Source organism: Grampus griseus, assembly GCF_964374135.1.
Source record: "Grampus griseus genome assembly, chromosome: 7".
Lineage (NCBI taxonomy): Eukaryota > Metazoa > Chordata > Mammalia > Artiodactyla > Delphinidae > Grampus > Grampus griseus.
In genome coordinates, this window is record NC_139001.1 from 15,158,711 (window position 1) to 15,173,570 (window position 14,860).

General features: G+C 37.1%; 1 protein-coding gene across 2 annotated transcripts in view; it reads right to left on the minus strand.

Annotated features, from left to right (window-relative positions):
- Positions 1 to 14,860, minus strand: part of ACSL3 (acyl-CoA synthetase long chain family member 3) — an 82,248-nt gene that overhangs the window by 52,006 nt on the left and 15,382 nt on the right. Inside the window, exon 2 of one of the 2 annotated variants that reach the window (XM_082658704.1) lies at positions 8,874 to 8,930. The exons of the other annotated variant lie outside the window; for it this stretch is intronic. The gene's annotated coding sequence lies outside the window, so the exon portion shown is untranslated. The remainder of the gene's footprint in view (positions 1 to 8,873; positions 8,931 to 14,860) is intronic. 2 annotated transcript variants of the gene reach the window in all.

Sequence of the window (14,860 nt, forward strand, 5' to 3'; positions counted from 1 at the left end):
GTTGATTTAGCTGTATTAACAATTTCCCTTTTGAACTTACCTATTTTCTTCCCTAGAGTAAAATTTAAAATAAAATTAAAGAAAATTCAAAGGCTTAATAGTTCCAAACATATGAAATATGTCAGCAAACTAAATGTGCTTATAATGAGCAAAGTATGCACGTTTGAGAAAAGAAAGAACTTCAGGTAAGTTTAGCCTTTAGGAATATGAAGAGATTCAAGTGTCTAAATTAAGATTTTCAGGATAATTTAATCTAAGATAATTTTAAAATGCTTCCAGTAAAAAAGAAAAAATAATAAAATGCTAGAATAATTTTGCAATCTAAATTCTACTGAAAACTATCCAGTCTGACTCTATACCTGTTCTTTCAATTCCAAGGATTTATAAATTGTTCAGTAAGACTCTTTAGCTATTTCCTTTTTCACCTCCTTACCCCAAAAGCCCTGCTTATCTAAATTTTGGCATATCAGTTAAAATCAAACTTAAGAAAAAGCAAATAACATATATAATTAGACATTATAAGTACACTGTGGAAATACACAGAACTGGATGAATGACCTGTATCACAACATTACATCAACTTCATTATTTATACTATCTGAATGATAGCTAAGAATAAGGTTTAAACATTCAACTACTTCCTTTAGTCAATAGTCTTTTACTTGTATTTTATTCATGATTTTTTCCTTGTTTAATTTACATAAAATATTTTCTTCTTTCCATAAATCCTCATTTATTTTACCATTAATAAAGCTTTATCTAAACAGGTTTCAAAATCAAAGCTACTAAGATAAAGCGTTGTCTTCCCACTCCTCTCCACCACTCTCCGATGTGCTCAGTTTTCTGGCCTCTGCAGTTTTTCCATCAATGTTCAAAAACTAGATTGTGTTTTAAAAACAGAAGGTGTTAAAAAAAAAAGGAATCCACCTTCAATACCTATGAGCAGTATTTGGCCTGACTCTAAGAAACCTTTTCGTGTTACACCAAGGGAGTGGCAAAACCGCTGCTGTCCCCATCTCCTTGCAAACTTATAATATGCATCATTTTCACTGAAATACAAATGAAAATACTCTGAATAATTTCTCTCTACTGCACAACTAAATGCACAAAGTAACACTTTCTGCTACCAGCTGAATATGGACTACTGGATCAAGTAAGTGATGAAATCCTGAAGGCCATCAAAACTTGTCTACTCTATAAAATATTTAAGTATGAATCACTATAATCATGGACAGAATTTCCCTTTTTTTAATCAGTATAACTGAACATCAAGAAAAAGAGTAATCAACTTGCTGTGAATCTGTAACATAGATTTAAAACACTACTGAATAGCAATGATAATGAATCTAAATTTATTCACATACAATTCTACTTGTTAATATTCTCTTTTAAATTCTACATGTCATTTTTTGTGGGGACTACTAATAAGTAGCATTAAAATAAAACCCAAATCAAAATCTGCTTCTCCAAATTTCTTAAGGAGTTTTAAATGCTTCAATCTAACAACTACACAAAGGATATGCACACAAGTGAATCAGGTCAATTTTTACATCATATCTTAAGTCACAAAACTTCTGAATATGAGTAGTTCCCAAATGTGAAGAGGTGGAGTTCTAAGTTTTATAATTCCAGACACTGGATTTCTCAAATAGTCCATGAAATTCTATTTACTTCATAATACAGTTAGCCTACATAAAATGATGAATTTCTTTTCCTCTTTTTGGATACCTGATCAAGTCTAGGCAAAATTATGAGAGACAAAGTTACCTTTGTCACTCTGCCACAGCACTTTTTTCTCCATGCACTGTTTCCCTCCCCCACCCTAAACAGATGGACTAAACTTCCAAAACCACTTCTTTCTCTACCCCAATCTAGCTGACCCTCAATAAAGGCAACACTAATTGCAGTCATTTATATAAATGCTTTACTCTTTAATACCTGTTGTTCAGTACACAGTAAATTAACTTTGCGATTTTAATTTCAATGTAAATCTAAACTATGTTGATCTGTTCTTAGCTAGAAATTTGAAGTTTGGGGTTTCCAAAGAATTTCCCTTTTACGTTCGCTAAAAGAAATTTGTAGAGAAAATAACAGTGTTCCAATATATTTAGTCACTTCAAAGCATTCTTCATTTAGCCAAGTATATCGCTCAAGAAGATGTAGGCAAAGAAATGTCTAAAGTAAAACAAAGGCACACCAACGGGCAAGGTATTCGCCTTTCTCCATCATATCTGCTTCATTAAAAGATGGTAACCTTGGATATGCACGTAAAAAGTCTAGAAGGACACATTCCAAACTGGTAAGGGGTAACCTCTAGCAAAAGAAACAGGGGACAGGGAAGATTCCTTTTACCTACACACTCTTATACTGTTTACAGTTTTTAGTAATAAACATTCTTCATGTAATTTCTTAAAATCAGTAGAAAATGTAAAATCAGTAAACTCAACAGTTGTGGGCAAAGATTCTGAAATGATCTTCTGAAATAGAAGATAAATGTCAACAATCATGATTCTAAGAGATAAAACGCTTACTGCTCTTATATTTGCAAAGCACTTACACAACACAGACTCTTCCTTATAACGGTTCTAACCAACTTTACCCTCACTTCTCAGAATGCTAAAAACTTCCTGGACACATGATCCTTAAATTCTTGCCCCAAAATTTCACAAACTCTAATTCACTTCACAAGTCACAGTAAGTAAAGAATAAAATTATGCTATATTTTACCCCATGACAACTAATTAACAGGAAGATCTTGCTACAGGTTAACAAAAACTCCACTGCTGGACACATGCGGATGCAGTGGGCGCAGGCACAGGCATACGACGTCTATGGTCCATGTGAAGCCAGGTCTTCCGGCACTTGAGGATCCACGGAAAGCGAGTTTTTGAACACCTACAATGCAATGGCATTCATTTCACTTTCTAAACCTCATAACCAGGTGGTAGAAGATATGCTTGCTCTTCAGGGCACAGTTCATCCGGGTGGCTGACAGAGTCTTGGTGCCCCAGCTGGGTGCCAAGCCTGAGCCTCTGAGGTGGGAGAGCCGAGTTCAGGACACTGGTCCACCAGAGACCTCCGAGCTCCACATAACATCAAATAGCGAAAGCTCTGCCAGAGATCTCCATCTCGATGCTAAGACCCAGCTCCGCTCAATGACCAGCAAGCTACACTGCTGGACACTCCATGCCAAACAACTAGCAAGACAGGAACACAGCCCCATCCATTAGCACAGAGCCTACCTAAAATCACAGTAAGTTCACAGACACCGCAAAACACACCACCAGACATGGTCCTGCCTACCAGAAAGACAAGATCCAGCCTCATCCACCAGAACAAAGGCACCAGTCTCCTCCACCAGGAAGCCTACACAACCCACTGAACCAACCTTACCCACTGGGGACAGACACCAAAAACAACGGGAACTACCAACTCGCAGCCTGCAAAAAGGAGACCCCAAGCGAGGAAAGTTAAGCAAAATGAGAAACAGAGAAATACAAAGCAGATGAAGGAGCAAGGTAAAAACCCACCAGACCAAACAAATGAAGAGGAAATAGGCAGTCAACCTGAAAAAGAATTCAGAGTAATGAGAGTAACGATGATCCAAAATCTTGGAAACACAATGGACAAAATATAAGAAACATTTAACAAGGACCTAGAAGAACTAAAGAGCAAACAAACAATGATGAACAACACAATAAATGAAATTAAAAATTCTCTAGAAGGAATCAATAGCAGAATAACTAAGGCAGAAGAATGGGTAAGTGACCTGGAAGATAAAAACTGGAAATAACTACTGCAGAGCAGAATAAAGAAAACAGAATGAGAAGAATTGAGGACTTTCTCAGAGACCTCTGGGACAACATTAAATGCACCAACATTCAAATTACAAGAGTCCCAGAAGAAGAAGAGATAAAAAAAGAGACTGAGAAAATATATGAAGAGATTACAGTTGAAATCTTCCCTAATATGGGAAAGGAAATAATCAGTCCAAGAAGCACAGAGAGTCCCATATAGGATAAATCCAAGGAGAGACATGCCAAGACCATATTAATCAAACTATCAAAAATTAAATAGCAAGAAAAAATATTAAAAGCAGCAAGAGAAAAGCAACAAATAACATACAAGGGAATCCCCATAAGGATAACAGCTGATCTTTCAGCAGAAAATCTGTAAGCCAGAAGGGAACGGCAGGACATACGTAAACTGATGAAAGAGAAAAACCTACAACCAAGATCACTCTACCACGCAAGAATCTCATTCAGATTCAACAGAGAAATTAAAACTTTTACAGACAAGCAAAAGCTAAGAGAATTCAGCACCACCAAACCAGCTTTACAACAAATGCTAAAGGAACTTCTCTAGGCAGGAAACACAAGAGAAGGAAAAGACCTACAATAACAAACCCAAACAATTAAGAAAATGGTAAGAGGAACATACATATCAATAATTACCTTAAATGTAAATGGATTAAATGCTCCAACCAAAAGACACAGACTGACTAAATGGATACAAAAACAAGACCATGTATATGCTGTCTACAAGAGACCCATAGCAGACCTAGGGACACGTACAGACTGAAAGTGAGGGGATGGAAAAAGATATTCCATGAAAATGGAAATCAAAAGAAAGCTGGAGTAGCAATTCTCATATCAGACAAAATAGACTTTAAAATAAAGACTATTAGAAGAGATAAAGAAGGACACTACATAATGATCAAGGGATCATCTAAGAAGAAGATATAACAATTGTAAATATTTATGCACCCAAACAGGAGGACCTCAATACTTAAGGCAAATGCTAACAGCCATAAAAGGGGAAATCGACAGTAATACAATCACAGTAGGGGACTTTTAACACCCCACTTTCACCAATGGACAGATCATCCAAAATGAAAATAAATAAGGAAACACAAGCTTTAAATGATACATTAAACACAATGGACTTAACTGATATTTATAAGACATTCCATCTAAAAACAACAGAATACAATTTCTTCTCAAGTGCTCATGGAACATTCTCCAGGACAGATCATATCTTGGGTCACAAATCAAGCACTGGTAAATTTAAGAAAACTGAAATCTTATCAAGTATCTTTTCCAACGACAACGTTATGAGACTAGACATCAATTACAGGAAAAAAATCTGTAAAAAAAAAAAAAAAAAAAATACACACATGAAGCCTAAACAATACACTAAATAACCAAGAGATCACTGAAGAAATCAAAGAGAAAATCAAAAAATACCTATAAACAAATGACAATGAAAACACAACGAACCAAAACCTATGGGACGCAGCAAAAGCAGTTCTAAGAAGGAAATTTACAGCAATACAATCCTATCTCAAGAAACAAGAAACATCTCAAATAAACAACCTAACCTTACAGCTAAAGCAATTAGAGAAAGAACAAAAAAACCCCAAAGTTAGCACAAGGAAAGAAATCATAAAGATCAGATCAGAAATAAATGAAAAAGAAACGAAGATTACGATAGCAAAGATCAGTAAAACTAAAAGCTGGTTCTTTTGAGAAGATGAACAAAATTGATAAACCGTTAGCCAGACTCATCAAGAAAAAAAGGGAGAAGACTCAAATCAATAAAATTAGAAATGAAAAAGGAGAAGCAACAACTGACACTGCAGAAATAGAAAGGATCATGAGAGATTACTACAAGCAACTACATGCCAATACAATGGACAACCTGGCAGAAATGGACAAATTCTTAGAAAAGCACAACCTTCCCAGACTGAACCAGGAAGAAATAGAAAATATGAAAAGACTAATCACAAACACTGAAACTGAGACTGTGATTAAAAATCTTCCAACAAACAAAAGCCCAGGACCAGATGACTTCATAGGCGAATTCAATCAAACATTTAGAGAAGAGCTAACATCTATCCTCAAACTCTTCCAAAATATAGCAGAGGGAGGAACACTCCCAAACTCATTCTACGAGGCCACCATCACCCTGATACCAAAACCAGACATATGTCACAAAAAAAGAAAACTACAGACCAATATCACTGATGAACATAGATGCAAAAATCCTCAACAAAATACTAGCACACAGAATCCAACAGCACATTAAGAGGATCGTACACCATGATCAAGAGGGGTTTATCCCACGAATGCAAGGATTCTTCAATATACGCAAATCAATCAGTGTGATAAACCATATTAACAAATTGAAGGAGAAAAACCATATGATCATCTCAATAGATGCAGAGAAAGCTTTTAACAAAATTCAACACCCATTTATGATAAAAACTCTCCAGGAAGGAGGCAAAGAGGGAACTTACCTCAACATAATAAAGGCCATATGAGACAAACCCACAGCCAACATTGTTCTCAATGGTGAAAAACTGACACCATTTCCACTAAGACCAGGAACAGGACAAGGTTACCCACTCTCACCACTCTTATTCAACATAGTTTTGCAAGTTTTAGCCACAGCAATCAGAGAAGAAAAAGAAATAAGAGGAATCCAAATCGGAAAAGAAGAAGTAAAGCTGTCACTGTTTGCAGATGACATGTCTACACATAGAGAATCCCAAAGATGCTACCAGAAAACTACTAGAGCTAATCAATGAATTTGGTAAAGTAGCAGTATAAAAAATTAATGCACAGAAATCTCTTGCATTCCTATGCACTAATAATGAAAAATCTGAAACAGAAATTAAGGAAACACTCCCATTTACCACTGCAACAAAAAGAATAAAATACCTAAGAATAAGCCTACCTAAGGAGACAAAAGACCTGTATGCAGAACACTATAAGACACTGATAAAAGAAATTAAAGATGACACAAACAGGTGGAGAGATATACCATGTTCTTGGATTGGAAGAATCAACATTGTGAAAATGACTCTACTACCCAAAGCAATCTACAGATTCAATGCAATCCCTATCAAACTACCACTGGCATTTTTCACAGAACTAGAACAAAAAATTTCACAATTCGTATGGAAACACAAAAGACCCGGAATAGCCAAAGCAATCTTGAGAAAGAAAAACGGAGCTGGAAGAATCAGGCTCCCTGACTTCAGACTATACTACAAAGCTACAGTAATCAAGACAGTATGGTACTGGCACAAAAACAGAAATACTGATCAATGGACCAGGACAGAAAGTCCAGAGATAAACCCACGCACATATGGTTACCTTATCTTTGATAAAGGAGGCAAGAATATACAGTGGAGGAAAAAACAGCCTCTTCAATAAGTAGTGCTTGGAAAACTGGACAGCTACATGTAAAAGAATAAAATTAGAACACTCCCTAACTCCATACACAAAAATAAACTCAAAATGATTAAAGACCTAAATGTAAGGCCAGACACTATAAAAGTCTTAGAGGAAAACATAGGCAGAACATTCTATGACATAAATCAGAGCAAGATCCTTTTTGACCTACCTCCTAGAGAAATGGAAAGAAAAACAAAAATAAACAAATGGGACCTAATGAAACTTAAAAGCTTTTGCACAGCAAAGGAAACCATAAACAAGACAAAAAGATAGCCCTCAGAATGGGAGAAAATATTTTCAAATGAAGCAGCTGACAAAGGATTAATCTCCAAAATTTACAAGCAGCTCATGCAGCTCAATATCAAAACAGCGAACAACCCAATCCAAAAATGGGCAGAAGACCTAAATAGACATTTCTCCAAAGAAGATATACAGATTGCCAACAAACACATGAAAGAGTGCTCAACTTCATTAATCATTAGAGAAATGCAAATCAAAACTACAAGAAGATATCTCACACCAGTCAGAATGGCCATCATCAAAAAATCTAGAAACAATAAATGCTGGAGAGGGTGTGGAGATAAGGGAACCCTCTTGCACTGCTGCTGGGAATGTAAATTGATACAGCCACTATGGAGAACAGTATGGAAGTTCCTTAAAAAACTAAAAATAGAGCTACCATGTGACCCAGCAATCCCACTACTGGGCATATACCCTGAGAAAACCATAATTCAAAAAGAGTCATGCACCACAATGTTCACTGCAGCTCTATTTACAATAGCCAGGACATGGAAGCAACCTAAGTGTCCATCGACAGATGAATGGATAAAGAAGATGCGGCACATATATACAACGGAATATTACTCAGCCATGAACAGAAACGAAATTGAGTTACCTGTAGTGAGGTGGATGGACCTAGAGACTAGAGTGGCATGGACATATATACACTACCAAACGTAAAACAGACAGCTAGTGCGAAGCAGCCACATAGCACAAGGAGATCAGCTAGATGCTTTGTGTCCACCTAGAGGGGTAGGATAGGGAGGGTAGGAGGGAGATGCAAGAGGGAGAAGATATAGGGATATTGTTTATGTACAGCTGATTCACTTTGTTCTACAGCAGAAACTAACACACCATTGTAAAGCAGTTATACTCCAATAAAGATGTTAAAAAACAAACAAAAAACAACAACAACAAATCCACTGTTTTACTGGCCTTCAACCTACAATTTCTGTTAAAATGTCCAGTTTGAAATTTTAAATAAAACACAAATTTCAAAGGACCATCACGTGTTGACATGGTTCTACCAGTCTAATTAGGGCTAAACTTTGCCAAATAAAGAGGATACTGAGGTTCAAACTTTTGCAGAGATGCTTAGTGATATTCAAATTGAGGAAAGGAAGGTTAAATATCAATAATATTGCTGAATAACATGGCTCAATGTTCCAATGGGCTTACATGGAATTAAAATTAGTATAAAAGCTACTTTCTCATAACTTCCATAATTCTACAATCACAAAATGGAGAGAAAGTAATTTTTTCTTTGACAGTTTACCCACACTTGGTTTTAACTTAATACATTTTACACCTAATAATAGAAACTTTGTAGTTAAATAAAATTAAACATTTTACCGGTTGACAATGGTAGGAGGTACTAGTGCCGTCAAATACGTGCCTTTTTTTCAATATCTGTCAAAACAAACACATGAAGGCAAGCATTACTACTCCTCATCTGGTTAATCATAGAGCCAAATATCAACCTTTTCCTGGAGATATCTCTATCTCCAAACCTCACGGGAAAATTTCTGTTGAGTTTTTCTGGAAACATCATCTATTATACTAGCAAATGACATTTTATCATGTAAACTTTTACCAAAAAAGCATGTTGTATATACCACTACACACCTATTAGTATAACCAAAATCCAAAATACTAACATCACTAAATGCTACAAGAATGCAGAGCAACAGGAACTCTCCTTCACTGCTGGTAGGAATGCAGAATGGTGCAGCCACTTTGGATGACAGTTGGGCAGTTTCTTACAAAACTAAACAGACTCTTACCGTATGATCCGGAAACTGATCTCCTTGGTATTTACTCAAATGAGTTGAAAATGTATGTCTAGACAAAAAAGCTGCACACAATTGTTTATACCAGCTTTATTTGTAAATGCCAAAATTTGGAAGTAACCAAGATGTCCTTCAGCAAGTGAATGTGTAACTGCTACATCCAGGCAATGGAATGTTATTCAGCACTAAAAAGAAATGAGCCATTAAGCCATGAAAAGATAGAGGAAACTCAAATGCAGATTACTAAGTGAAAGGAGTCAATCTGAAAGGTTACATACTATATGATTCCAACTATATGACATTCTGGATAAGGCAAAGCTACGGAGACAGGATTGGGACTACTGAGACAGCAAAATGTTGCCTAGGGTTAAGGAGAAAGAAGGGATGAACAGGCAGAGCAGAGAGGATTTTCAGAGCAGTGGAACTACTCTGTACGATACTATAATGGTAGATATACGACATTACATATTTGCTAAAATCCATGGAACGTACAACACCAAGAGTGACCTCTAATGTAAACTGAGGACTGTGCGTGATAACAATGCATCAGTGTAGGTTCATCGATTGTAATAAATGTACCACTCTGGTGCAGGACGCTGAAACCGGGGGAGGCTGTGCATATGGGAGGACAGGGGATACATGGGAAATCTCACTACCTTCTGCTCAATTTTGTTGTGAACTTGAAACTACTCTTAAAAAATAAAGTCTACCTTTTTAAAAAAGGTATACCCAAAACTTTTATAAAGTATGTTGAGTTTTTTCACTCACTGTTATGATGGTCAAGGAGAATTAGTAAGTTTTATAATAGTATTTCATTGTATATACCATACTTTTGTATATCATCTCAATGATTTTCTCAATCACCTTCAAAGCAGATAGGTTAGGAATCATTACAGTTACTTTAAAAAATATATTAACATCAGCCCAAACTCACAGAGCTAGTAAGTAATGGTTAAGTATTTTGAGTCAAAATTCAGCACACCACTGCCTCACTATTAATTTCCTCATTCGCTACAAGGCAGCCAGATGTACTTTAAAAGGGACAGGCCTTAAAACCAGATATATGTGGGTCCAAAATCCCGGCTCTGTTTTTTAATAGCTATGATTCTAGACACATTCATTCATTTCTTCATTCATCTATCTTCATTCATCTATCCATCTGTCCATGGGGAGTGAGGGGGGCACCTTATCAATTTACTTATTTCTTGTGCCAGTTTACTCAGTATGTAAATGAGGACAGCAACAACATATATGAACAATACATATCCATATTTGTCGAATTTCTATAAATAGAAGGCAACCAATAGAAAAAATGCGCTATGTACATTCAGAGAAAAAATCCAAACGCCTATTAACTTTGAAAAAAATGGTCAACATCACTAGTTATCCAGGAAATGCAAGTTAAAACAATGAAATTTTCCCCTATCAGATTTCTTTTAATAAAAAAAATCACAAGTATTGGCAAGGATATAGGAAACAAGATCGCTCTTGGCATTATTAGGGGAAGTGCAGCCCCTTTGGAGAGCACTTTGGCAGCAAAAGTTAAAAGTGTAAATTCCTATGACTTAGTGAATCCCTTCTGAGTAATTTGCCGCGGAGAAGGTTTGACACAGGTGCATGTTTACTTTACCTTGTTTTGTTTTCTAATAATACAAGTCCTAGTATTCAATTGACCCTCAATAATTGTTGAATCTCCGCAACAAAGATTTAATGATGCATTCATTTTTGGCCAAGGAGGCAAGAGAAGAAACTGCAGGCAGTAATAGTATTTGGAAAAGCAGAGGTATTCAAGAAAAGGGCAATTTAAGAAAACTCTAAGTATTCGTTGTAGGCTGATTAACGACCTCAAAGGTATCAGGTCCTAATCCCTGGAACCTGTAAATGTTACCTTATTTGGAAAATGGGTCTTTGCAGGTGTTATTAAATTAAGGCTTTTGAGATGGGGAGACAATCGTCGATTACCCAGTGGACCCTAAATGCCATCACAAGTGTCCCTGTAAGACAGAAGCACTAGATTTGACATACACAGTGAAGATGAAGCAAAGAGATTTGAAGACGCTGGCCTAGAAGCCTCGAGTGGAGCAACGGACTGCAGCAGTCCCAGAAGCTGAAGAGGCTAGAAGAGCTAGAAGAGGCGGGAACAGCTTCTTCTCTAGAAGGGGGGAGCTCAGCCCTGGCAACACCTTGATTTCAGCCCAGTAATGCTGATTCAAACTTTTAGCTTCTATTAACTATGAGAATAAATTCCTGTTGTTTTAAGCCACCAAATTTGTGGCATGTCAGCAGCTCTAGAAAACACTGTACTCACTGCCACTGCCCTGTGTGCCACGCTAAGTGGTTTAGACATTATCCAGATCTCTGAAGACCCATTCAGATTTTTATGCAAGTGAATGGGATAATCAGATCTGTTTCATAATGTTAAATCTAGTGCCAATGTTTAGAATGTATTGATGGAAAAAAACCAGAAACAGGAAGATGTATCAGAACCAAAAATCCAGACAGAAAATAAAGCTCTAGATCACCAGATATTTGAGGGGAAAAAATCACAGTGAGAGATGAAAACAGAAAGTGTGTGTGAGGGGGGTATGAAATGGAGATAGACAATGTAGGAAACACTTTAAATATGCATATGTAATTAATATTCTCAAAGGGATGAAAGAGACCATCTTGTTGATGAAACAAGAATAGTATGGTATACAGAAGGACTGAAAATAAGAAAAAGCTCTTGGAAGTTAGTAACACCTGAAAATAAAAGTCAATAGATGTATTAGAAAATGAGGTTGGGAATATTTTCCCAGAAAGGAAAGCAAAAGCAATGAAGTAGAGAACAGGAGGTTAAAAAGTTTTTGTTTTTCTAATTGGGTGTCAAATTAATCCCAAAGACCAAGTTCCACTAAAAGGAGTTTTAGAAAGAAAGAACAAAGAGAATGAAGAGGTAAAAATTACTGAAGTATTCTGCAATAAGATATCCCAGAGCTGATGAACACTAGTCTTCAAATTGAAAGGGCCTGCTGAGTACTGAGCGGATAAATGGGGGGGAAAAAATTAACTGAACTCTCAACACAGCCTTGTGAATTCTCAGAGCACCAGGTATAAGAATACCCTAAAAGCTTCCAAAAAACAAAAACCAGGTCACTTACAAATAAGGTGATTCTATAATTAATCAACAAAGAAGGATATTTTGGGGAATAAAAGCATGTACTATTATAAGATAAATTTGAAGGTATTCCAGACAAATCAGGATGTATAGCCACCCTTCCTATAAAGGAATAAGAATCATACTGGCAGCAGATGTCTCCACAGTACTGGACGCTAGAAGGCTATGAACAATGCCTTCAGACTTTTTTTTTTTTTTTTTTTGCGGTACGTGGGCCTCTCACTGTTGGGGCCTCTCCCGTTGCGGAGCACAGGCTCCGGACGCGCAGGCTCAGCGGCCATGGCTCACGGGCCCAGCCGCTCCGCGGCATGTGGGATCTTCCCGGACCGGGGCACGAACCCGTGTCCCCTGCATGGGCAGGTGGACTCTCAACCACTGCGCCACCAGAGAAGCCCTGCCTTACAGACTTTTGAGGGAAATTTTAATCCAGAACTCTACTCCCATCTACATTCCTGTTCAACTGCAGGTAGAATAAAGACGTTTTCAGACACGCACGGACTCAGAAAATTTAATTCCACAAACACACTCTGCCAAGAAATTACTTTAAGAAGTCTTCCACCGTGTGCGTACACTCTTTTGATAAAAGTTAGAGATAATTTTTAAGCCAGCATCGGTCTAAGTTTTGTAATCTATTTCATAAGAGCTATATCCCACAGCTTAAGTAAGGGGTTAGTCCCACAAGACTGTTCCCCACTTGGTAGTTACAAGTCTCCGGCCGGCTATAAATAGGGATTCCCACAAACCCCTCCTCAGGTTCAATAACTTACTAGGATGGCTCAAAGAACTCAGGAACACTCTTTACTTATGTTTTCCAGTTCATTATAAAGCATACAACTCAGAAACAGACAAACGGAAGAGATGCACAGGGCAAGGGATGGGGAGGAAGGTATGCAGCAGAGCTTCCAAACCCTCTCCAGGTGTGCCGCCTCCCCAGCACCTGGACAGAAATGCTCACCGTCCCGGAAGCTTACTGAATATCCCCTTGTTCAAGAGTTTTTATAAAGCTCAGTCTCCAGCCCCCTCACTCCTTGCAGGAGGTCGGTGAGTAGGGCTGAAAGTTCAAACCTCTAATCACTTGGTCCTTCTGGTGACCAGCTCCATCCTGAGATGCTCTAGGGACTCCATCCTAAGTCACTTCATTAGCGTAAACTAGGGCGTGATCCAAAGGAGCTTTTATGAATAAAAGGTACTCCTAACAATCAGGAAATTCCAAGGGTCTCAGGAGCTCTGTGTCAAGAGTGGGGACAAAAACCTTATATATCTCTTGTATTATACTACAGAACTCTATTATTATCATTATTTATATTAACAGTTTAAGTGGGACAGAAAGGTGTAATCATGTCAGTATATGTTTTAAGTATTTAAGAAAAATAAATATTATTAACTTTTGCCAAAACAGCTAATTTCTCCCTCCCCCAACCCCTACCTCTGGTCAGCTACCAATCTGTTCTCTGTATCTATGACCTTAGCTTTTGTTTGTTTATTTGTTTGTTTGAAGATTCCACATAAAAGAGAGATCACATGGTGTCTATCTTTCTCTGAGTTATTTCACTTGGTATAATGCCCTCAAGGTCCATCCATTTTGTCAAAAATGGCAGGATTTCATTCTTTTTAATGCCTAATATTCCACTGTGTATATATATGTCTTCTTTATCCATTCCTCCACTGATGGACACCTTAAGTTGTTTCCATATCTTGGCTATTATAAATAGTGCTGCAGTGAACATGGGGATGCACATATCTTTTTGAATTAGTGTTTTCAGTTTCTTCAGATAAATATCCAGGAGTGGAACTGCTGAATTATATGTTAGTTCTATTCTCAATGTTTTGAGGAACTTCCATACTGTTTTCCATACTGGATGCACTGATTTACATCCCCATCAATAGTGCACAAGGGTTCCCTTTTCTCCACATCCTTGTCAACACTGTTATTTCTTGTCTATTTGATAACTGTCATTCTAGCAGGTATGAGGAGATCTCTCATTGTGGTTTTGATTTGCAATTCCCTGATGAATGATGATGTAGAGCATTTTTTCACTCATCTGTTGGCCATCTGTATGTCTTTGGAAAAATATCTACTTGGATCTTCTGTCCATTTTTCAATCGGTTTTTGTGGTTGTGTTGTTTTTTGTTTTGTTTTGTTTCTGCTGTTCAGTTGTATCAGTTTATATATTCTGGATATTAGCCCCTTATCTGATAGATGATTTGCAAATATTTTCTCCCATTAAATAGGCTGCCTTTTTTGTTGATGTTTCCCTTGCTGTGCAAAAGTTTTTTAGTTTAATGTAGTCCCACCTGTTTATTTTTGCTTCTGCTGCTTTTGCTTTTGGTGGCAGATTCAAAAACTTATCACCAAGACCTGTCAAGGAGTTTACCACCTATGTTTTCTTCTA